This window comes from Rhipicephalus microplus, chromosome 2, assembly GCF_043290135.1.
Source record: "Rhipicephalus microplus isolate Deutch F79 chromosome 2, USDA_Rmic, whole genome shotgun sequence".
In the NCBI taxonomy this organism is placed as follows: domain Eukaryota; kingdom Metazoa; phylum Arthropoda; class Arachnida; order Ixodida; family Ixodidae; genus Rhipicephalus; species Rhipicephalus microplus.
This window is the reverse complement of record NC_134701.1, coordinates 157,974,910-157,991,857: the sequence shown is the minus strand read 5'-3', so window position 1 is coordinate 157,991,857 and position 16,948 is coordinate 157,974,910. Positions and strand designations below refer to the sequence as shown.

General features: G+C 51.1%; 63 non-coding genes across 63 annotated transcripts; all 63 read left to right on the top strand.

Moving 5' to 3' along the window:
• Positions 1 to 279: 279 nt before the first annotated feature.
• Positions 280 to 361, top strand: TRNAL-UAG (transfer RNA leucine (anticodon UAG)). Its single transcript has one exon. It is a non-coding gene; the product is annotated as a tRNA-Leu (tRNA).
• Positions 362 to 589: 228 nt separating this feature from the next.
• Positions 590 to 671, top strand: TRNAL-UAG (transfer RNA leucine (anticodon UAG)). Its single transcript has one exon. It is a non-coding gene; the product is annotated as a tRNA-Leu (tRNA).
• Positions 672 to 744: 73 nt separating this feature from the next.
• TRNAL-UAG (transfer RNA leucine (anticodon UAG)) lies at positions 745 to 826 on the top strand. The gene has a single exon. It is a non-coding gene; the product is annotated as a tRNA-Leu (tRNA).
• Positions 827 to 899: 73 nt separating this feature from the next.
• Positions 900 to 981, top strand: TRNAL-UAG (transfer RNA leucine (anticodon UAG)). The gene has a single exon. It is a non-coding gene; the product is annotated as a tRNA-Leu (tRNA).
• A 227-nt stretch (positions 982 to 1,208) lies between these two features.
• Positions 1,209 to 1,290, top strand: TRNAL-UAG (transfer RNA leucine (anticodon UAG)). Its single transcript has one exon. It is a non-coding gene; the product is annotated as a tRNA-Leu (tRNA).
• A 73-nt stretch (positions 1,291 to 1,363) lies between these two features.
• Positions 1,364 to 1,445, top strand: TRNAL-UAG (transfer RNA leucine (anticodon UAG)). Its single transcript has one exon. It is a non-coding gene; the product is annotated as a tRNA-Leu (tRNA).
• Positions 1,446 to 1,826: 381 nt separating this feature from the next.
• Positions 1,827 to 1,908, top strand: TRNAL-UAG (transfer RNA leucine (anticodon UAG)). Its single transcript has one exon. It is a non-coding gene; the product is annotated as a tRNA-Leu (tRNA).
• A 73-nt stretch (positions 1,909 to 1,981) lies between these two features.
• On the top strand, positions 1,982 to 2,063 carry TRNAL-UAG (transfer RNA leucine (anticodon UAG)). Its single transcript has one exon. It is a non-coding gene; the product is annotated as a tRNA-Leu (tRNA).
• Positions 2,064 to 2,118: 55 nt separating this feature from the next.
• Positions 2,119 to 2,200, top strand: TRNAL-UAG (transfer RNA leucine (anticodon UAG)). The gene has a single exon. It is a non-coding gene; the product is annotated as a tRNA-Leu (tRNA).
• A 73-nt stretch (positions 2,201 to 2,273) lies between these two features.
• Positions 2,274 to 2,355, top strand: TRNAL-UAG (transfer RNA leucine (anticodon UAG)). The gene has a single exon. It is a non-coding gene; the product is annotated as a tRNA-Leu (tRNA).
• Positions 2,356 to 2,428: 73 nt separating this feature from the next.
• Positions 2,429 to 2,510, top strand: TRNAL-UAG (transfer RNA leucine (anticodon UAG)). Its single transcript has one exon. It is a non-coding gene; the product is annotated as a tRNA-Leu (tRNA).
• Positions 2,511 to 2,577: 67 nt separating this feature from the next.
• TRNAL-UAG (transfer RNA leucine (anticodon UAG)) lies at positions 2,578 to 2,659 on the top strand. Its single transcript has one exon. It is a non-coding gene; the product is annotated as a tRNA-Leu (tRNA).
• A 73-nt stretch (positions 2,660 to 2,732) lies between these two features.
• On the top strand, positions 2,733 to 2,814 carry TRNAL-UAG (transfer RNA leucine (anticodon UAG)). The gene has a single exon. It is a non-coding gene; the product is annotated as a tRNA-Leu (tRNA).
• A 73-nt stretch (positions 2,815 to 2,887) lies between these two features.
• Positions 2,888 to 2,972, top strand: TRNAL-UAG (transfer RNA leucine (anticodon UAG)). Its single transcript has one exon. It is a non-coding gene; the product is annotated as a tRNA-Leu (tRNA).
• Positions 2,973 to 3,457: 485 nt separating this feature from the next.
• On the top strand, positions 3,458 to 3,539 carry TRNAL-UAG (transfer RNA leucine (anticodon UAG)). The gene has a single exon. It is a non-coding gene; the product is annotated as a tRNA-Leu (tRNA).
• Positions 3,540 to 3,914: 375 nt separating this feature from the next.
• On the top strand, positions 3,915 to 3,996 carry TRNAL-UAG (transfer RNA leucine (anticodon UAG)). Its single transcript has one exon. It is a non-coding gene; the product is annotated as a tRNA-Leu (tRNA).
• A 73-nt stretch (positions 3,997 to 4,069) lies between these two features.
• TRNAL-UAG (transfer RNA leucine (anticodon UAG)) lies at positions 4,070 to 4,151 on the top strand. Its single transcript has one exon. It is a non-coding gene; the product is annotated as a tRNA-Leu (tRNA).
• A 73-nt stretch (positions 4,152 to 4,224) lies between these two features.
• TRNAL-UAG (transfer RNA leucine (anticodon UAG)) lies at positions 4,225 to 4,306 on the top strand. The gene has a single exon. It is a non-coding gene; the product is annotated as a tRNA-Leu (tRNA).
• Positions 4,307 to 4,533: 227 nt separating this feature from the next.
• Positions 4,534 to 4,615, top strand: TRNAL-UAG (transfer RNA leucine (anticodon UAG)). The gene has a single exon. It is a non-coding gene; the product is annotated as a tRNA-Leu (tRNA).
• Positions 4,616 to 4,670: 55 nt separating this feature from the next.
• Positions 4,671 to 4,752, top strand: TRNAL-UAG (transfer RNA leucine (anticodon UAG)). The gene has a single exon. It is a non-coding gene; the product is annotated as a tRNA-Leu (tRNA).
• Positions 4,753 to 4,825: 73 nt separating this feature from the next.
• On the top strand, positions 4,826 to 4,907 carry TRNAL-UAG (transfer RNA leucine (anticodon UAG)). The gene has a single exon. It is a non-coding gene; the product is annotated as a tRNA-Leu (tRNA).
• Positions 4,908 to 4,980: 73 nt separating this feature from the next.
• Positions 4,981 to 5,065, top strand: TRNAL-UAG (transfer RNA leucine (anticodon UAG)). The gene has a single exon. It is a non-coding gene; the product is annotated as a tRNA-Leu (tRNA).
• Positions 5,066 to 5,241: 176 nt separating this feature from the next.
• On the top strand, positions 5,242 to 5,323 carry TRNAL-UAG (transfer RNA leucine (anticodon UAG)). The gene has a single exon. It is a non-coding gene; the product is annotated as a tRNA-Leu (tRNA).
• Positions 5,324 to 5,396: 73 nt separating this feature from the next.
• Positions 5,397 to 5,481, top strand: TRNAL-UAG (transfer RNA leucine (anticodon UAG)). The gene has a single exon. It is a non-coding gene; the product is annotated as a tRNA-Leu (tRNA).
• Positions 5,482 to 5,966: 485 nt separating this feature from the next.
• On the top strand, positions 5,967 to 6,048 carry TRNAL-UAG (transfer RNA leucine (anticodon UAG)). Its single transcript has one exon. It is a non-coding gene; the product is annotated as a tRNA-Leu (tRNA).
• Positions 6,049 to 6,270: 222 nt separating this feature from the next.
• TRNAL-UAG (transfer RNA leucine (anticodon UAG)) lies at positions 6,271 to 6,352 on the top strand. The gene has a single exon. It is a non-coding gene; the product is annotated as a tRNA-Leu (tRNA).
• A 989-nt stretch (positions 6,353 to 7,341) lies between these two features.
• Positions 7,342 to 7,423, top strand: TRNAL-UAG (transfer RNA leucine (anticodon UAG)). Its single transcript has one exon. It is a non-coding gene; the product is annotated as a tRNA-Leu (tRNA).
• An 840-nt stretch (positions 7,424 to 8,263) lies between these two features.
• On the top strand, positions 8,264 to 8,345 carry TRNAL-UAG (transfer RNA leucine (anticodon UAG)). Its single transcript has one exon. It is a non-coding gene; the product is annotated as a tRNA-Leu (tRNA).
• Positions 8,346 to 8,418: 73 nt separating this feature from the next.
• Positions 8,419 to 8,500, top strand: TRNAL-UAG (transfer RNA leucine (anticodon UAG)). The gene has a single exon. It is a non-coding gene; the product is annotated as a tRNA-Leu (tRNA).
• A 227-nt stretch (positions 8,501 to 8,727) lies between these two features.
• TRNAL-UAG (transfer RNA leucine (anticodon UAG)) lies at positions 8,728 to 8,811 on the top strand. The gene has a single exon. It is a non-coding gene; the product is annotated as a tRNA-Leu (tRNA).
• Positions 8,812 to 8,882: 71 nt separating this feature from the next.
• TRNAL-CAG (transfer RNA leucine (anticodon CAG)) lies at positions 8,883 to 8,964 on the top strand. Its single transcript has one exon. It is a non-coding gene; the product is annotated as a tRNA-Leu (tRNA).
• A 227-nt stretch (positions 8,965 to 9,191) lies between these two features.
• On the top strand, positions 9,192 to 9,274 carry TRNAL-UAG (transfer RNA leucine (anticodon UAG)). The gene has a single exon. It is a non-coding gene; the product is annotated as a tRNA-Leu (tRNA).
• A 73-nt stretch (positions 9,275 to 9,347) lies between these two features.
• TRNAL-UAG (transfer RNA leucine (anticodon UAG)) lies at positions 9,348 to 9,429 on the top strand. Its single transcript has one exon. It is a non-coding gene; the product is annotated as a tRNA-Leu (tRNA).
• Positions 9,430 to 9,638: 209 nt separating this feature from the next.
• On the top strand, positions 9,639 to 9,725 carry TRNAL-UAG (transfer RNA leucine (anticodon UAG)). The gene has a single exon. It is a non-coding gene; the product is annotated as a tRNA-Leu (tRNA).
• Positions 9,726 to 9,793: 68 nt separating this feature from the next.
• TRNAL-UAG (transfer RNA leucine (anticodon UAG)) lies at positions 9,794 to 9,875 on the top strand. Its single transcript has one exon. It is a non-coding gene; the product is annotated as a tRNA-Leu (tRNA).
• A 73-nt stretch (positions 9,876 to 9,948) lies between these two features.
• TRNAL-UAG (transfer RNA leucine (anticodon UAG)) lies at positions 9,949 to 10,030 on the top strand. Its single transcript has one exon. It is a non-coding gene; the product is annotated as a tRNA-Leu (tRNA).
• A 228-nt stretch (positions 10,031 to 10,258) lies between these two features.
• Positions 10,259 to 10,340, top strand: TRNAL-UAG (transfer RNA leucine (anticodon UAG)). The gene has a single exon. It is a non-coding gene; the product is annotated as a tRNA-Leu (tRNA).
• A 226-nt stretch (positions 10,341 to 10,566) lies between these two features.
• Positions 10,567 to 10,648, top strand: TRNAL-UAG (transfer RNA leucine (anticodon UAG)). The gene has a single exon. It is a non-coding gene; the product is annotated as a tRNA-Leu (tRNA).
• A 210-nt stretch (positions 10,649 to 10,858) lies between these two features.
• TRNAL-UAG (transfer RNA leucine (anticodon UAG)) lies at positions 10,859 to 10,940 on the top strand. Its single transcript has one exon. It is a non-coding gene; the product is annotated as a tRNA-Leu (tRNA).
• A 73-nt stretch (positions 10,941 to 11,013) lies between these two features.
• On the top strand, positions 11,014 to 11,095 carry TRNAL-UAG (transfer RNA leucine (anticodon UAG)). The gene has a single exon. It is a non-coding gene; the product is annotated as a tRNA-Leu (tRNA).
• Positions 11,096 to 11,168: 73 nt separating this feature from the next.
• Positions 11,169 to 11,250, top strand: TRNAL-UAG (transfer RNA leucine (anticodon UAG)). The gene has a single exon. It is a non-coding gene; the product is annotated as a tRNA-Leu (tRNA).
• Positions 11,251 to 11,776: 526 nt separating this feature from the next.
• On the top strand, positions 11,777 to 11,857 carry TRNAL-UAG (transfer RNA leucine (anticodon UAG)). Its single transcript has one exon. It is a non-coding gene; the product is annotated as a tRNA-Leu (tRNA).
• A 73-nt stretch (positions 11,858 to 11,930) lies between these two features.
• Positions 11,931 to 12,012, top strand: TRNAL-UAG (transfer RNA leucine (anticodon UAG)). The gene has a single exon. It is a non-coding gene; the product is annotated as a tRNA-Leu (tRNA).
• A 228-nt stretch (positions 12,013 to 12,240) lies between these two features.
• Positions 12,241 to 12,322, top strand: TRNAL-UAG (transfer RNA leucine (anticodon UAG)). Its single transcript has one exon. It is a non-coding gene; the product is annotated as a tRNA-Leu (tRNA).
• Positions 12,323 to 12,548: 226 nt separating this feature from the next.
• Positions 12,549 to 12,630, top strand: TRNAL-UAG (transfer RNA leucine (anticodon UAG)). Its single transcript has one exon. It is a non-coding gene; the product is annotated as a tRNA-Leu (tRNA).
• A 210-nt stretch (positions 12,631 to 12,840) lies between these two features.
• Positions 12,841 to 12,922, top strand: TRNAL-UAG (transfer RNA leucine (anticodon UAG)). Its single transcript has one exon. It is a non-coding gene; the product is annotated as a tRNA-Leu (tRNA).
• A 73-nt stretch (positions 12,923 to 12,995) lies between these two features.
• On the top strand, positions 12,996 to 13,077 carry TRNAL-UAG (transfer RNA leucine (anticodon UAG)). Its single transcript has one exon. It is a non-coding gene; the product is annotated as a tRNA-Leu (tRNA).
• A 73-nt stretch (positions 13,078 to 13,150) lies between these two features.
• On the top strand, positions 13,151 to 13,232 carry TRNAL-UAG (transfer RNA leucine (anticodon UAG)). The gene has a single exon. It is a non-coding gene; the product is annotated as a tRNA-Leu (tRNA).
• A 526-nt stretch (positions 13,233 to 13,758) lies between these two features.
• Positions 13,759 to 13,840, top strand: TRNAL-UAG (transfer RNA leucine (anticodon UAG)). Its single transcript has one exon. It is a non-coding gene; the product is annotated as a tRNA-Leu (tRNA).
• Positions 13,841 to 14,050: 210 nt separating this feature from the next.
• On the top strand, positions 14,051 to 14,132 carry TRNAL-UAG (transfer RNA leucine (anticodon UAG)). Its single transcript has one exon. It is a non-coding gene; the product is annotated as a tRNA-Leu (tRNA).
• A 73-nt stretch (positions 14,133 to 14,205) lies between these two features.
• Positions 14,206 to 14,287, top strand: TRNAL-UAG (transfer RNA leucine (anticodon UAG)). Its single transcript has one exon. It is a non-coding gene; the product is annotated as a tRNA-Leu (tRNA).
• A 228-nt stretch (positions 14,288 to 14,515) lies between these two features.
• On the top strand, positions 14,516 to 14,597 carry TRNAL-UAG (transfer RNA leucine (anticodon UAG)). The gene has a single exon. It is a non-coding gene; the product is annotated as a tRNA-Leu (tRNA).
• A 73-nt stretch (positions 14,598 to 14,670) lies between these two features.
• On the top strand, positions 14,671 to 14,752 carry TRNAL-UAG (transfer RNA leucine (anticodon UAG)). Its single transcript has one exon. It is a non-coding gene; the product is annotated as a tRNA-Leu (tRNA).
• Positions 14,753 to 14,979: 227 nt separating this feature from the next.
• TRNAL-UAG (transfer RNA leucine (anticodon UAG)) lies at positions 14,980 to 15,061 on the top strand. Its single transcript has one exon. It is a non-coding gene; the product is annotated as a tRNA-Leu (tRNA).
• A 73-nt stretch (positions 15,062 to 15,134) lies between these two features.
• On the top strand, positions 15,135 to 15,216 carry TRNAQ-UUG (transfer RNA glutamine (anticodon UUG)). Its single transcript has one exon. It is a non-coding gene; the product is annotated as a tRNA-Gln (tRNA).
• Positions 15,217 to 15,289: 73 nt separating this feature from the next.
• Positions 15,290 to 15,371, top strand: TRNAI-UAU (transfer RNA isoleucine (anticodon UAU)). Its single transcript has one exon. It is a non-coding gene; the product is annotated as a tRNA-Ile (tRNA).
• Positions 15,372 to 15,444: 73 nt separating this feature from the next.
• TRNAQ-UUG (transfer RNA glutamine (anticodon UUG)) lies at positions 15,445 to 15,526 on the top strand. The gene has a single exon. It is a non-coding gene; the product is annotated as a tRNA-Gln (tRNA).
• Positions 15,527 to 15,599: 73 nt separating this feature from the next.
• Positions 15,600 to 15,681, top strand: TRNAL-UAA (transfer RNA leucine (anticodon UAA)). The gene has a single exon. It is a non-coding gene; the product is annotated as a tRNA-Leu (tRNA).
• A 73-nt stretch (positions 15,682 to 15,754) lies between these two features.
• On the top strand, positions 15,755 to 15,836 carry TRNAL-UAG (transfer RNA leucine (anticodon UAG)). The gene has a single exon. It is a non-coding gene; the product is annotated as a tRNA-Leu (tRNA).
• Positions 15,837 to 16,211: 375 nt separating this feature from the next.
• TRNAL-UAG (transfer RNA leucine (anticodon UAG)) lies at positions 16,212 to 16,293 on the top strand. The gene has a single exon. It is a non-coding gene; the product is annotated as a tRNA-Leu (tRNA).
• Positions 16,294 to 16,366: 73 nt separating this feature from the next.
• On the top strand, positions 16,367 to 16,448 carry TRNAL-UAG (transfer RNA leucine (anticodon UAG)). The gene has a single exon. It is a non-coding gene; the product is annotated as a tRNA-Leu (tRNA).
• A 209-nt stretch (positions 16,449 to 16,657) lies between these two features.
• Positions 16,658 to 16,744, top strand: TRNAL-UAG (transfer RNA leucine (anticodon UAG)). Its single transcript has one exon. It is a non-coding gene; the product is annotated as a tRNA-Leu (tRNA).
• A 68-nt stretch (positions 16,745 to 16,812) lies between these two features.
• On the top strand, positions 16,813 to 16,894 carry TRNAL-UAG (transfer RNA leucine (anticodon UAG)). Its single transcript has one exon. It is a non-coding gene; the product is annotated as a tRNA-Leu (tRNA).
• The last annotated feature ends 54 nt before the right edge of the window (positions 16,895 to 16,948 follow it).

Below are 16,948 nucleotides of genomic sequence, written 5' to 3'. Positions count from 1 at the left end.
TTTTAGGCACAAGTCTCTTTGGGGGCGTGGGTTCGAATCCCACCACTGTGACACTTTTGCCTTTACAAAATGCGTTCCTTGAAAAAGGCTATGATTAACCGGAGCATGCGATAGTTAAACTGTCGGTAGCGTGGCCGAGTGGTCTAAGGCGCTGAATTTAGGCACCAGTATCTTCGGGGGCGTGGGTTTGAATCCCACTGCTGCCACTCTTTTACTTTTAAAAACTACGTTCCTTGAAAAAGGCTATGATTAAGCGGAGCATGCGTTAGGTAAACTGTCGGTAGCGTGGCCGAGTGGTCTAAGGCGCTGGTTTTAGGCACCAGTCTCTTCGAGGGCGTGGGTTCGAATCCTACCGCTGCCACACTTTTGCCTTTACAAAAGGCGTTCCTCGAAAAAGGCTATGATTAACCGGAGCATGCGTTAGTTGAACTGTCGGTGGCGTGGCCGAGTGGTCTAAGGGGCTGGATTTAGGCACCAGTCCCTTCGGCGGCGTGGGCTCGAATCCCACCACTGTCACACTTTTGCCTTTACAAAATGCGTTCTTTGAAAAAGGCTATGATTAACCGGAGCATGCGTTAGTTAAACTGTCGGTAGCGTGGCCCAGTGGTCTAAGGCACTGGTTTTAGGCACCAGTCTCTTCGGGGGCGTGGGTTCGAATCCCACCACTGCCACACTTTTGCCTTAACAAAATGCGTTCCTTGAAAAAGGCTATGATTAACCGGAGCATGCGTGAGTTAAACTGTCGGTAGCGTGGCCGAGTGGTCTAAGGCGCTGGTTTTAGGCACCAGTCTCTTCGGGGGCGTGAGTTCGAATCCCACCGCTGCCACACTTTTGCCTTTATAAATTGCGTTCCTTGAAAAACGCTATGATTAACCGGAGCATGCGTTAGTTAAACTGTCGGTAGCGTGGCCGAGTGGTCTAAGGCGCTCGTTTTAGGCACCAGTCTCTTCGGGGGCGTGGGCTCGAATCCCACCGCTGCCACACTTTTGCCTTTACAAAATGCGTTCCTTGAAAAAGGCTATGATTACCCGAGCATGCGTTAGTTAAACTGTCGGTAGCGTGGCCGAGTGGTCTAAGGCGCTTGTTTTAGGCACCAGTCTCTTCGGGGGCGTGGGTTCGAATCCCACCACTGTCACACTTTTGCCTTTACAAAGTGCGTTCCTTGAAAAAGGCGATGATTAACCAGAGCATGCGTTAGTTAAACTGTCGGTAGCGTGGCCAAGTGGTCTAAGGCGCTGGTTTTAGGCACCAGTCTCTGCAGGGGCGTGGATTCGAATCCCACCGTTGCCACACTTTTGCCTTTACAAAATGCGTTCCTTAAAAAAGGCTATGATTAACCGGAGCATGCGTGAGTTAAACTGTCGGTAGCGTGGCCGAGTGGTCTAAGGCGCTGGTTTTAGGCACCAGTCTCTTCGGGGGCGTGGGTTCGAATCCCACCGCTGCCACACTTTTGCCTTTACAAAATGCTTTCCTTGAAAAAGGCTACGATTAACCGGATCACGCGTTAGTTGAACTGTCGGTAGCGTGGCCGAGTGGTCTAAGGCGCTGGTTTTAGGCACCAGTCTCTTCGGGGGCGTCGGTTTGAATCCTACCACTGCCACACTTTTCCTTTTAAAATACGTTCCTTGAAAAAGGCTATGATTAATCGGAGCATGCGTTAGTTAAACTGTCGGTAGCGTGGCCGAGTGGTCTAAGGCGCTGGTTTTAGGCACCAGTCTCTTCGGAGGCGTGGGCTCGAATCCTACCACTGTCACTCTTTTGCCTTTACAAAATGCGTTCTTTGAAAAAGGCTATGATTAACTGGAGCATGCGGTAATTGAACTGTCGGTAGCGTGGCCGAGTGGTCTAAGGCGCTGGTTTTAGGCACCAGTCTCTTCGGGGGCGTGGGTTCGAATCCCACCGCTGCCACACTTTTGCCTTTACAAAATGCGTTCCTTGAAAAAGGCTACGATTAACTGGAGCACGCGTTAGTTAAACTGTCGGTAGCGTGGCCGAGTGGTCTAAGGTGCTGGTTTTAGGCGCCAGTCTCTTTGGGGGCGTGGGTTTGAATCCTACCGCTGCCACACTTTTCCTTGAAAAAGGCTATGATTAACTGGAGCATGCGTTAGTTAAACTGTCGGTAGCGTGGCCGAGTGGTCTAAGGCGCTGGTTTTAGGCCCCAGTCTCTTCGGGGGCGTGGGTTCGAATCCCACCGCTGCCACACTTTTGCCTTTACAAAATGCGTTCCTCTAAAAAGGCTATGATTAACCGGAGCATGCGTTAGTTAGACTGTCGGTAGCGTGGCCGAGTGGTCTAAGGCGCTGGGTTTAGGAACCAGTCTCTTCGGGGGCGTGGGTTCGAATCCCACCGCTGCCACACTTTTGCCTTTACAAAATGCGTTCCTTGAAAAAGGCTATGATTAACCGGATCACGCGTTAGTTAAAGTGTCGGTAGCGTGGCCGAGTGGTCTAAGGCGCTGGTTTTAGGCACCAGTCTCCTCGGGGGCGTGGGTTCGAATCCCACTGCTGCCACATTTTTCCTTTAAAAAAACGTTTCTTCAAAAAGGCTATGATTAAGCGGAGCATGCGCAAAACTGGCGGTAGCGTGGCCGAGTGGTCTAAGGTGTTGGTTTTAGGCACCAGTCCCTTCGGCGGCGTGGGTTCGAATTCCACCGCTGCCACACCTTTGCCTTTACAAAATGCAATCCTTGAAAAAGGCTATGATTAACCGGAGCATGCGTGAGTTAAACTGTCGGTAGCGTGGCCGAGTGGTCTAAGGCGCTGGTTTTAGGCACCAGTCTCTTCGGCGGCGTGGGTTTGAATCCCACCACTGCCACATTTTTGCCTTTACAAATTGCGTTCCTTGAAAAAGGCTACGATTAACCGGATCACGCGTTAGTTCAACTGTTTGTAGCGTGGCAGAGTGGTCTAAGGCGCTGGTTTTAGGCACCAGTCTCTTCGGGGGCGTGGGTTCGAATCCCACCGCTGTGACACTTCTGCCTTTACAAAATGCGTTCCTTGAAAGCCGAGTGGTCTAAGGCGCTGGTTTTAGGCACCAGTCTCTTCGGGGGCGTGGGTTCGAATCCCACCGCTGCCACACTTTTGCCTTTACAAATACGTTCCTTGAAAAAGGCTATGATTAACCAGAGCATGCGTTAGTTTAACTGTCGGTAGCGTGGCCAAGTGGTCTAAGGCGCTGGTTTTAGGCACCAGTCTCTTCGGGGGCGTCGGTTCGAATCCCACCACTGCCACACTTTTGCCTTAACAAAATGCGTTCCTTGAAAAAGGCTATGATTAACCGGAGCATGCGTGAGTTAAACTGTCGGTAGCGTGGCCGAGTGGTCTAAGGCGCTGGTTTTAGTCACCAGTCTCTTCGGGGGCGTGGGTTCGAATCCCACCGCTGCCACACTTTTGCCTTTACAAAATGCGTTCCTTGAAAAAGGCTATGATTAACCGGATCACGCGTTAGTTAAAGTGTCGGTAGCGTGGCCGAGTGGTCTAAGGCGCTGGTTTTAGGCACCAGTCTCTTCGGGGGCGTGGGTTCGAATCCCACCGCTGCCACATTTTTCCTTTAAAAAAACGTTCCTTCAAAAAGGCTATGATTAAGCGGAGCATGCGCAAAACTGGCGGTAGCATGGCCGAGCCGTTTAAGACGCTTGTTTTAGGCACCAGTCTCTTCGGGGGCATGGGTTCGAATCCAAGCGCTGCCACACTTTTGCCTTTACAAAAGCCTTCCTCGAAAAAGGCTATGATTATCCGGAGCATGCGTTAGTTAAACTGTCGGTGGCGTGGCCGAATGGTCTAAGGTGTTGGTTTTAGGCACCAGTCCCTTTGGCGGCGTGGGCTCGAATCCCACCACTGTCACACTTTTGCCTTTACAAATACGTTCCTTGAAAAAGGCTATGATTAACCAGAGCATGCGTTAGTTAAACTGTCGGTAGCGTGGCCGAGTGGTCTAAGGCGCTGGTTTTAGGCACCAGTCTCTTCGGGGGCGTGGGTTTGAATCCCACCACTGCCACACTTTTGCCTTTACAAAATGCGTTCCTTGAAAAAGGCTATGATTAACCGGAGCATGCGTTCGTTAAACTGTCGGTAGCATGGCCGAGTGGTCTAAGGCGCTGGTTTTAGGCACCAGTCTTTTCGGGTGCGTGGGTTCGAATCCCACCGCTGCCACACTTTTGCCTTTACAAAATGCGTTCCTTGAAAAAGGCTATGATTAACCGGAGCATGCGTTAGTTAAACTGTCGGTAGCGTGGCCGAGTGGTCTAAGGCGCTAGTTTTAGGCACCAGTCTCTTCGGGGGCGTGGGTTCGAATCCCACCGCTGCCACACTTTTGCTTTTACAAAATGCATTCCTTGAAAAAGGATATGATTAACGGGAGCACGCGTTAGTTAAACTGTCGGTAGCGTGGCCGAGTGGTCTAAGGCGCTGGTTTAAGGCACCAGTCTCTTCGGGGTGTCGGTTCGAATCCCACTACTGTCACACTTTTGCCTTTACAAAATGCGTTCCTTGAAAAAGGCTATGATTAACCGGAGCATGCGTTAGTTAAACTGTCGGTAGCGTGGCCGAGTGGTCTAAGGCGCTGGTTTTAGGCACCAGTCTCTTTGGGGGCGTGGGTTTGAATCCTACCGCTGCCACACTTTTCCTCGAAAAAGGCTATGATTACCTGGAGCGTGCGTCAGTTAAACTGTCGGTAGCGTGGCCGAGTGGTGTAAGGCGCTGGTTTTAGGCACAAGTTTCTTCGGGGGCGTGGGTTCGAATCCCACCGCTGCCCCACTTTTGCCTCTACAAAATGCGTTCCTCTAAAAAGGCTATGATTAACCGGAGCATGCGTTAGTTAAACTGTCGGTAGCGTGGCCGAGTGGTCTAAGGCGCTGGTTTTAGGCACAAGTCTCTTCGGGGGCGTGGGATCGAATCCCACCGCTGCCACACTTTTGCCTTTACAAATTGCGTTCCTTGAAAAAGGCTACGATTAACCGGATCACGCGTTAGTTCAACTGTTTGTAGCGTGGCAGAGTGGTCTAAGGCGCTGGTTTTAGGCACCAGTCTCTTCGGGGGCGTGGGTTCGAATCCCACCGCTGTGACACTTCTGCCTTTACAAAATGCGTTCCTTGAAAGCCGAGTGGTCTAAGGCGCTGGTTTCAGGCACCAGTATCTTCGGGGGCGTGGGTTTGAATCCCACCGCTGCCACTCTTTTACTTTTAAAAACTACGTTCCTTGAAAAAGGCTATGATTAACCGGAGCATGCGTGAGTTAAACTGTCGGTAGCGTGGCCGAGTGGTCTAAGGCGCTGGTTTTAGGCACCAGTCTCTTCGGCGGCGTGGGTTTGAATCCCACCACTGCCACATTTTTGCCTTTACAAATTGCGTTCCTTGAAAAAGGCTACGATTAACCGGATCACGCGTTAGTTCAACTGTTTGTAGCGTGGCAGAGTGGTCTAAGGCGCTGGTTTTAGGCACCAGTCTCTTCGGGGGCGTGGGTTCGAATCCCACCGCTGTGACACTTCTGCCTTTACAAAATGCGTTCCTTGAAAGCCGAGTGGTCTAAGGCGCTGGTTTTAGGCACCAGTCTCTTCGGGGGCGTGGGTTCGAATCCCACCGCTGCCACACTTTTGCCTTTACAAATACGTTCCTTGAAAAAGGCTATGATTAACCAGAGCATGCGTTAGTTTAACTGTCGGTAGCGTGGCCAAGTGGTCTAAGGCGCTGGTTTTAGGCACCAGTCTCTTCGGGGGCGTCGGTTCGAATCCCACCACTGCCACACTTTTGCCTTAACAAAATGCGTTCCTTGAAAAAGGCTATGATTAACCGGAGCATGCGTGAGTTAAACTGTCGGTAGCGTGGCCGAGTGGTCTAAGGCGCTGGTTTTAGTCACCAGTCTCTTCGGGGGCGTGGGTTCGAATCCCACCGCTGCCACACTTTTGCCTTTACAAAATGCGTTCCTTGAAAAAGGCTATGATTAACCGGATCACGCGTTAGTTAAAGTGTCGGTAGCGTGGCCGAGTGGTCTAAGGCGCTGGTTTTAGGCACCAGTCTCTTCGGGGGCGTGGGTTCGAATCCCACCGCTGCCACATTTTTCCTTTAAAAAAACGTTCCTTCAAAAAGGCTATGATTAAGCGGAGCATGCGCAAAACTGGCGGTAGCATGGCCGAGCCGTTTAAGACGCTTGTTTTAGGCACCAGTCTCTTCGGGGGCATGGGTTCGAATCCCACCGCTGCCACACTTTTGCCTTTACAAAATGCGTTCCTTGAAAAAGGCTATGATTAACCGGATCACGCGTTAGTTAAAGTGTCGGTAGCGTGGCCGAGTGGTCTAAGGCGCTGGTTTTAGGCACCAGTCTCTTCGGGGGCGTGGGTTCGAATCCCACCGCTGCCACATTTTTCCTTTAAAAAAACGTTCCTTCAAAAAGGCTATGATTAAGCGGAGCATGCGCAAAACTGGCGGTAGCATGGCCGAGCCGTTTAAGACGCTTGTTTTAGGCACCAGTCTCTTCGGGGGCATGGGTTCGAATCCAAGCGCTGCCACACTTTTGCCTTTACAAAAGCCTTCCTCGAAAAAGGCTATGATTATCCGGAGCATGCGTTAGTTAAACTGTCGGTGGCGTGGCCGAATGGTCTAAGGTGTTGGTTTTAGGCACCAGTCCCTTTGGCGGCGTGGGCTCGAATCCCACCACTGTCACACTTTTGCCTTTACAAATACGTTCCTTGAAAAAGGCTATGATTAACCAGAGCATGCGTTAGTTTAACTGTCGGTAGCGTGGCCAAGTGGTCTAAGGCGCTGGTTTTAGGCACCAGTCTCTTCGGGGGCGTCGGTTCGAATCCCACCACTGCCACACTTTTGCCTTAACAAAATGCGTTCCTTGAAAAAGGCTATGATTAAGCGGAGCATGCGCAAAACTGGCGGTAGCATGGCCGAGCCGTTTAAGACGCTTGTTTTAGGCACCAGTCTCTTCGGGGGCATGGGTTCGAATCCAAGCGCTGCCACACTTTTGCCTTTACAAAAGCCTTCCTCGAAAAAGGCTATGATTATCCGGAGCATGCGTTAGTTAAACTGTCGGTGGCGTGGCCGAATGGTCTAAGGTGTTGGTTTTAGGCACCAGTCCCTTTGGCGGCGTGGGCTCGAATCCCACCACTGTCACACTTTTGCCTTTACAAATACGTTCCTTGAAAAAGGCTATGATTAACCAGAGCATGCGTTAGTTTAACTGTCGGTAGCGTGGCCAAGTGGTCTAAGGCGCTGGTTTTAGGCACCAGTCTCTTCGGGGGCGTCGGTTCGAATCCCACCACTGCCACACTTTTGCCTTAACAAAATGCGTTCCTTGAAAAAGGCTATAATTAACCGGAGCATGCGTGAGTTAAACTGTCGGTAGCGTGGCCGAGTGGTCTAAGGCGCTGGTTTTAGGCACCAGTTTCTTCGGGGGCGTGGGTTCGAATCCCACCGCTGCCACACTTTTGCCTTTACAAAATGCTTTCCTTGAAAAAGGCTACGATTAACCGGATCACGCGTTAGTTGAACTGTCGGTGGCGTGGCCGAGTGGTCTAAGGCGCTGGTTTTAGGCACCAGTCTCTTCTGGGGCGTGGCTTTGAATCCCACCGTTGCCACATTTTTCCTTAAAAAACGTTCCTTCAAAAAGGCTATGATTAAGCGGAGCATGCGCAAAACTGGCGGTAGCGTGGCCGAGCCGTCTAAGACGCTGGTTTTAGGCACAAGTCTCTTTGGGGGCGTGGGTTCGAATCCCACCACTGTGACACTTTTGCCTTTACAAAATGCGTTCCTTGAAAAAGGCTATCATTAACCGGAGCATGCGATAGGTAAACTGTCGGTAGCGCGGCCGAGTGGTCTAAGGCGCTGAATTTAGGCACCAGTATCTTCGGGGGCGTGGGTTTGAATCCCACCGCTGCCAATCTTTTACTTTTAAAAACTACGTTTCTTGAAAAAGGCTATGATTAAGCGGAGCATGCGTTAGGTAAACTGTCGGTGGCGTGGCCGAGTGGTCTAAGGGGCTGGATTTAGGCACCAGTCCCTTCGGCGGCGTGGGCTCGAATCCCACCACCGTCACACTTTTGCCTTTACAAAATGCGTTCTTTGAAAAAGGCTATGATTAACCGGAGCATGCGTTAGTTAAACTGTCGGTAGCATGCCCGAGTGGTCTAAGGCGCTGGTTTTAGGCACCAGTCTCTTCGGGGGCGTGGGTTCGAATCCCACCACTGCCACACTATTGCCTTAACAAAATGCGTTCCTTGAAAAAGGCTATGATTAACCGGAGCATGCGTGAGTTAAACTTTCGGTAGCGTGGCCGAGTGGTCTAAGGCGCTGGTTTTAGGCACCAGTCTCTTCGGGGGCGTGGGTTCGAATCCCACCGCTGCCACACTTTTGCCTTTACAAAACTCGTTCCTTGAAAAATGCTATGATTAACCGGAGCATGCGTTAGTTAAACTGTCGGTAGCGTGGCCGAGTGGTCTAAGGCGCTGGTTTTAGGCACCAGTCTCTTCGGGGGCGTGGGCTCGAATCCCACCGCTGCCACACTTTTGCCTTTACAAAATGCGTTCCTTGAAAAAGGCTATGATTACCCGAGCATGCGTTAGTTAAACTGTCGGTAGCGTGGCCGAGTGGTCTAAGGCGCTGGTTTTAGTCACCAGTCTCTTCGGGGGCGTGGGTTCGAATCCCGCCGCTGCCACACTTTTGCCTTTACAAATTGCGTTCCTTGAAAAAGGCTACGATTAACCGGATCACGCGTTAGTTCAACTGTTGGTAGCGTGGCAGAGTGGTCTAAGGCGCTGGTTTTAGGCACCAGTCTCTTCGGGGGCGTGGGTTCGAATCCCACCGCTGTGACACTTTTGCCTTTACAAAATGCGTTCCTTGAAAAAGGCTATGATTAACCAGAGCATGCGATAGTTAAACTGTCGGTAGCGTGGCCGAGTGGTCTAAGGCGCTGGTTTCAGGCACCAGAATCTTCGGGGGCGTGGGTTTGAATCCCACCGCTGCCACTCTTTTACTTTTAAAAACTACGTTCCTTGAAAAAGGCTATAATTAAGCGGAGCATGCGTTAGGTAAACTTCGGTAGCGTGGCGGATGGGTCTAAGGCGCAGATTTTAGGCAGCAGCCCCTTCAGTGGCGTGGGCTCGAATCCCACCACTGTCAAACTTTTGCCTTTGCAAAATGCGTTCTTTGAAAAAGGCTATGATTAACCGGAGCATGCGTTAGTTAAACTGTCGGCAGCGTGGCCGAGTGGTCTAAGGCGCTGGTTTTAGGCACCAGTCTCTTCGGGGGGCGTGGGTTCGAATCCCACCGCTGCCACACTTTTGCTCTTTCAAAATGCGTTCCTTGAAAAAGGATATGATTAACGGGAGCACGCGTTAGTTAAATTGTCGGTAGCGTGGACGAGTGGTCTAAGGCGCTGGTTTTAGGCACCAGTCTCTTCGGGTGCGTGGGTTCGAATCCCACCGCTGCCACACTTTTGCCTTTACGAAATTCATTCCTTGAAAAAGGCTATGATTAACTGGAGCACGCGTTAGTAAACTGTCGGTAGCGTTGCCGAGTTGTCTAAGGCACTGGTTTTAGGCACCAGTCTCTTTGGGGGCGTGGGTTTGAATCCGACCGCTGCCACACTTTTCCTTGAAAAAGGCTATGATTAACTGGAGCGTGCGTTACTTAAACTGTCGGTAGCGTGGCCGAGTGGTGTAAGGTGCTGGTTTTAGGCACCAGTTTCTTCGGGGGCGTGGGTTCAAATCCCACCGCATCCCCACTTTTGCCTTCACAAAATGCGTTCCTCTAAAAAGGCTATGACTAACCGGAGCATGCGTTAGTTAAACTGTCGGTAGCGTGGCCGAGTGTTCTAAGGCGCTGGTTTTAGGCACCAGTCTCTTTGGGGGCGTGGGTTCGAATCCCACCGCTGCCACACTTTTGCCTTTACAAAATGCGTTCCTTGAAAAAGGCAATGATTAACAGGAGCATGCGTTAGTTAAACTGTTGGTAGCGTGGCCGAGTGGTCTAAGGCGCTGGTTTTAGGCACCAGTCTCTTCGGGGGCAAGGGTTCGAATCCCACCGCTGCCACACTTTTGCCTTTACAAAATCCGTTCCTTGAAAAAGGCTATGATTACCCGGAGCATGCGTTAGTTAAACGGTCGGTAGCGTGTCCGAGTGGTCTAAGTCGCTGGTTTCAGGCACCAGTCTCTTCTGGGGCGTGGGTTCGCATCCCTCCGCTGCCACACTTTTGCCTTTACAAAATGCGTTCCTTGAAAAAGGCTATGATTAACCGGAGCATGCGTTAGTTAAACTGTCGTTAGCGTGGCCGAGTGGTCTAAGGCGCTGGTTTTAGGCACCAGTCTCCTCGGGGGCGTGGGTTCGAATCCCACCGCTGCCACACTTTTACCTTTACAAAATGCGTTCCTTGAAAAAGGCTATGATTAACCGGAGCACGCGTTAGTTAAACTGTTGGTAGCGTGGCCGAGTGTTCTAAGGCGCTGGTTTTAGGCACCAGTCTCTTCGGGGGCGTCGGTTTGAATCCTACCACTGCCACACTTTTCCTTTTAAAATACGTTCCTTGAAAAAGGCTATGATTAACCGGAGCATGCGTTAATTGAACTGTCGGTAGCGTTGCCGAGTGGTCTAAGGCGCTGGTTTTAGGCACCAGTCTCTTCGGGGGCGTGGGTTCGAATCCCACCGCTGCCACACTTTTGCCTTTACAAAATGCGTTCCTTTAAAAAGGCTATGATTAACTGGAGCACGCGTTAGTTAAACTGTCGGTAGCGTGGCCGAGTTGTCTAAGGCGCTGGTTTTAGGCGCCAGTCTCTTTGGGGGCGTGGGTTTGAATCCTACCGCTGTCACATTTTTCCTTGAAAAAGGCTATGATTAACTGGAGCATGCGTTAGTTAAACTGTCGGTAGCGTGTCCGAGTGGTCTAAGGCGCTGGTTTTAGGCACCAGTCTCTTCGGGGGCGTGGGTTCGAATCCCACCGCTGCCACAGTTTTGCCTTTACAAAATGCGTTCCTCTAAAAAGGCTATGATTAGCCGGAGCATGCGTTAGTTAAACTGTCGGTAGCGTGGCCGAGTGGTCTAAGGCGCTGGTTTTAGGCACCAGTCTCTTCGGGGGCGTGGGTTCGAATCCCACCGCTGCCACACTTTTGCCTTTACAAAATGTGTTCCTTGAAAAAGGCTATGATTAACCGGATCACGCGTTAGTTAAACTGTCGGTAGCGTGGCCAAGTGGTCTAAGGCGCTGGTTTTAGGCACCAGTCTTTTCGGGGGCGTGGGTTCGAATCCCACCGCTGCCACATTTTTCCTTTAAAAAAACGTTCCTTCAAAAAGGCTATAATTAAGCGGAGCATGCGCAAAACTGGCGGTAGCATGGCCGAGCCGTTTAAGACGCTTGTTTTAGGCACCAGTCTCTTCGGAGGCGTGGGTTCGAATCCCACAGCTGTCACAATTTTCCTTTACAAAATGCGTTCCTGGAAAAAGGCTATGATTAAGCGGAGCATGCGCAAAACTGTCGGTGGCGTGGCCGAGCCGTCTAAGACGCTTGTTTTAGGCACCAGTCTCTTCGGGGGCATGGGTTCGAATCCAACCGCTGCCACACTTTTGCCATTACAAAAGCGTTCCTCAAAAAAGGCTATGATTATCCGGAGCATGCGTTAGTTAAACTGTCGGTGGCGTGGCCGAATGGTCTAAGGCGTTGGTTTTAGGCACCAGTCCCTTCAGCGGCTTGGGCTCGAATCCCACCACTGTCACACTTTTGCCTTTACAAAATGCGTTCCTTGAAAAAGGCTACGATTAACCAGAGCATGCGTTAGTTAAACATTCGGCAGCATGGCCGAGTGTTCTAAGGCGCTGGTTTTAGGCACCAGTCTCTTTGGGGCGTGGGTTCGAATCCCACCGCTGCCACACTTTTGCCTTTACAAAATGCGTTCCTTGAAAAAGGCAATGATTAACAGGAGCATGCGTTAGTTAAACTGTCGGTAGCGTGGCCGAGTGGTCTAAGGCGCTGGTTTTAGGCACCAGTCTCTTCGGGGGCAAGGGTTCGAATCCCACCGCTGCCACACTTTTGCCTTTACAAAATCCGTTCCTTGAAAAAGGCTATGATTACCCGGAGCATGCGTTAGTTAAACGGTCGGTAGCGTGTCCGAGTGGTCTAAGGCGCTGGTTTCAGGCACCAGTCTCTTCTGGGGCGTGGGTTCGCATCCCACCGCTGCCACACTTTTGCCTTTACAAAATGCGTTCCTTGAAAAAGGCTATGATTAACCGGAGCATGCGTTAGTTAAACTGTCGTTAGCGTGGCCGAGTGGTCTAAGGCGCTGGTTTTAGGCACCAGTCTCCTCGGGGGCGTGGGTTCGAATCCCACCGCTGCCACACTTTTACCTTTACAAAATGCGTTCCTTGAAAAAGGCTATGATTAACCGGAGCACGCGTTAGTTAAACTGTTGGTAGCGTGGCCGAGTGTTCTAAGGCGCTGGTTTTAGGCACCAGTCTCTTCGGGGGCGTCGGTTTGAATCCTACCACTGCCACACTTTTCCTTTTAAAATACGTTCCTTGAAAAAGGCTATGATTAACCGGAGCATGCGTTAATTGAACTGTCGGTAGCGTTGCCGAGTGGTCTAAGGCGCTGGTTTTAGGCACCAGTCTCTTCGGGGGCGTGGGTTCGAATCCCACCGCTGCCACACTTTTGCCTTTACAAAATGCGTTCCTTGAAAAAGGCTATGATTAACTGGAGCACGCGTTAGTTAAACTGTCGGTAGCGCGGCCGAGTTGTCTAAGGCGCTGGTTTTAGGCGCCAGTCTCTTTGGGGGCGTGGGTTTGAATCCTACCGCTGCCACATTTTTCCTTGAAAAAGGCTATGATTAACTGGAGCATGCGTTAGTTAAACTGTCGGTAGCGTGTCCGAGTGGTCTAAGGCGCTGGTTTTAGGCACCAGTCTCTTCGGGGGCGTGGGTTCGAATCCCACCGCTGCCAAAGTTTTGCCTTTACAAAATGCGTTCCTCTAAAAAGGCTATGATTAGCCGGAGCATGCGTTAGTTAAACTGTCGGTAGCGTGGCCGAGTGGTCTAAGGCGCTGGTTTTAGGCACCAGTCTCTTCGGGGGCGTGGGTTCGAATCCCACCGCTGCCACACTTTTGCCTTTACAAAATGTGTTCCTTGAAAAAGGCTATGATTAACCGGATCACGCGTTAGCTAAACTGTCGGTAGCGTGGCCAAGTGGTCTAAGGCTCTGGTTTTAGGCACCAGTCTTTTCGGGGGCGTGGGTTCGAATCCCACCGCTGCCACATTTTTCCTTTAAAAAAACGTTCCTTCAAAAAGGCTATAATTAAGCGGAGCATGCGCAAAACTGGCGGTAGCATGGCCGAGCCGTTTAAGACGCTTGTTTTAGGCACCAGTCTCTTCGGAGGCGTGGGTTCGAATCCCACAGCTGCCACATTTTTCCTTTACAAAATGCGTTCCTGGAAAAAGGCTATGATTAAGCGGAGCATGCGCAAAACTGTCGGTGGCGTGGCCGAGCCGTCTAAGACGCTTGTTTTAGGCACCAGTCTCTTCGGGGGCATGGGTTCGAATCCAACCGCTGCCACACTTTTGCCATTACAAAAGCGTTCCTCAAAAAAGGCTATGATTATCCGGAGCATGCGTTAGTTAAACTGTCGGTGGCGTGGCCGAATGGTCTAAGGCGTTGGTTTTAGGCACCAGTCCCTTCAGCGGCTTGGGCTCGAATCCCACCACTGTCACACTTTTGCCTTTACAAAATGCGTTCCTTGAAAAAGGCTACGATTAACCAGAGCATGCGTTAGTTAAACATTCGGCAGCATGGCCGAATGGTCTAAGGCGCTGGTTTTAGGCACCAGTCTCTTCGGGGGCGTGGGTTGGAATCCCACCGCTGCCACACTTTTGCTTTTACAAAATGCGTTCCTTGAAAAAGGATATGATTAACGGGAGCACGCGTTATTTAAACTGTCGGTTGCGTTGCCGAGTGGTCAAAGGCGCTGGTTTTAGGCACCAGTGTCTTTGGGGGCGTGGGTTTGAATCCTACCGCTGCCACACTTTTCCTTGAAAAAGGCTATGATTAACTGGAGCGTGCGTTACTTCAACTGTCGGTAGCGTGGCCGAGTGGTGTAAGGCGCTGGTTTTAGGCACCAGTTTCTTCGGGGGCGTGGGTTCGAATCCCACCGCTGCCCCACTTTTGCCTTTACAAAATGCGTTCCTCTAAAAAGGCTATGATTAACCGGAGCATGCGTTAGTTAAACTGTCGGTAGCGTGGCCTAGTGGTCTAAGGCGCTGGTTTTAGGCACCAGTTTCTTCGGGGGCGTGGGTTCGAATCCCACCGCTGCCACACTTTTGCCTTTACAAAATGCTTTCCTTGAAAAAGGCTACGATTAACCGGATCACGCGTTAGTTGAACTGGCGGTAGCGTGGCCGAGCCGTCTAAGACGCTGGTTTTAGGCACAAGTCTCTTTGGGGGCGTGGGTTCGAATCCCACCACTGTGACACTTTTGCCTTTACAAAATGCGTTCCTTGAAAAAGGCGATGATTACCCGGAGCATGCGTGAGTAAAACTGTCGGTAGCGTGGCCGAGTGGTCTAAGGCGCTGGTTTTAGGCACCAGTCTCTTCGGGGGCATGGGTTCGAATCCCACCGCTGCCACACTTTTGCCTTTACAAAATGCGTTCCTTGAAAAAGGCTATGATTAACCGGAGCATGCGTTAGTTAAACTGTCGGTAGCGTGGCCGAGTGGTCTAAGGCGCTGGTTTTAGGCACCAGTCTCTTCGGGGGCGTGGGCTCGAATCCCACCGCTGCCACACTTTTGCCTTTACAAAATGCGTTCCTTGAAAAAGGCTATGATTACCCGAGCATGCGTTAGTTAAACTGTCGGTAGCGTGGCCGAGTGGTCTAAGGCGCTGGTTTTAGTCACCAGTCTCTTCGGGGGCGTGGGTTCGAATCACACCGCTGCCACACTTTTGCCTTTACAAAATGCGTTCCTTGAAAAAGGCTATGATTAACCGGAGCATGCGTTAGTTAAACTGTCGGTAGCGTGGCCGAGTGGTCTAAGGCGCTGGTTTTAGGCACCAGTCTCTTCGGGGGCGTGGGTTCGAATCCCACCGCTGCCACACTTTTGCCTTTACAAAATGCGTTCCTTGAAAAAGGCTATGATTAACCGGAGCATGCGTTAGTTAAACTGTCGGTAGCGTGGCCGAGTGGTCTAAGGCGCTAGTTTTTGGCACCAGTCTCTTCGGGGGCGTGGGTTCGAATCCCCCCGCTGCCACACTTTTGCTTTTACAAAATGCGTTCCTCTAAAAAGGCTATGATTAACCGAAGCATGCGTTAGTTAAACTGTCGGTAGCGTGGCCGAGTGGTCTAAGGCACTGGTTTTATGCACCAGTCTCTTCGGGGGCGTGGGTTCGAATCCCACCACTGCCACACTTTTGCCTTTACAAAATGCGTTCCTTGAAAAAGGCTATGATTAACCGGAGCATGCGTTAGTTAAACTGTCGGTAGCGTGGCCGAGTGGCCTAAGGCGCTAGCTTTTGGCACCAGTCTCTTCGGGGGCGTGGGTTCGAATCCCACCGCTGCCACACTTTTGCTTTTACAAAATGCGTTCCTCTAAAAAGGCTATGATTAACCGAAGCATGCATTAGTTAAACTATCGGTAGCGTGGCCGAGTGGTCTAAGGCGCTGGTTTTAAGCACCAGTTTCTTCGGGGGGGTGGGTTCGAATCCCACCGCTGCCACACTTTTGCCTTTACAAAATGCTTTCCTTGAAAAAGGCTACGATTAACCGGATCACGCGTTAGTTGAACTGTCGGTAGCGTGGCCGAGTGGTCTAAGGCGCTGGTTTTAGGCACCAGTCTCTTCGGGGGCGTGGGTTCGAATCCCACCGTTGCCACATTTTTCCTTAAAAAACGTTCCTTCAAAAAGGCTATGATTAAGCGGAGCATGCGCAAAACTGGCGGTAGCGTGGCCGAGCCGTCTAAGACGCTGGTTTTAGGCACAAGTCTCTTTGGGGGCGTGGGTTCGAATCCCACCACTGTGACACTTTTGCCTTTACAAAATGCGTTCCTTGAAAAAGGCTATCATTAACCGGAGCATGCGATAGGTAAACTGTCGGTAGCGCGGCCGAGTGGTCTAAGGCGCAGATTTTAGGCACCAGTATCTTCGGGGGCGTGGGTTTGAATCCCACCGCTGCCAATCTTTTACTTTTAAAAACTACGTTCCTTGAAAAAGGCTATCATTAACCGGAGCATGCGTTAGTTAAAGTGTCGGCAGCGTGGCCGAGTGGTCTAAGGCGCTGGTTTTAGGCACCAGTCTCTTCGGGGGCGTGGGTTCGAATCCCACCGCTGCCACACTTTTGCTCTTTCAAAATGCGTTCCTTGAAAAAGGATATGATTAACGGGAGCACGCGTTAGTTAAACTGTCGGTAGCGTGGACGAGTGGTCTAAGGCGCTGGTTTTAGGCACCAGTCTCTTCGGGTGCGTGGGTTCGAATCCCACCGCTGCCACACTTTTGCCTTTACGAAATTCATTCCTTGAAAAAGGCTATGATTAACTGGAGCACGCGTTAGTAAACTGTCGGTAGCGTTGCCGAGTGGTCTAAGGCGCTGGTTTTAGGCACCAGTCTCTTTGGGGGCGTGGGTTTGAATCCGACCGCTGCTACACTTTTCCTTGAAAAAGGCTATGATTAACTGGAGCGTGCGTTACTTAAACTGTCGGTAGCGTGGCCGAGTGGTGTAAGGTGCTGGTTTTAGGCACCAGTTTCTTCGGGGGCGTGGGTTCAAATCCCACCGCATCCCCACTTTTGCCTTCACAAAATGCGTTCCTCTAAAAAGGCTATGACTAACCGGAGCATGCGTTAGTTAAACTGTCGGTAGCGTGGCCGAGTGTTCTAAGGCGCTGGTTTTAGGCACCAGTCTCTTTGGGGACGTGGGTTCGAATCCCACCGCTGCCACACTTTTGCCTTTACAAAATGCGTTCCTTGAAAAAGGCAATGATTAACAGGAGC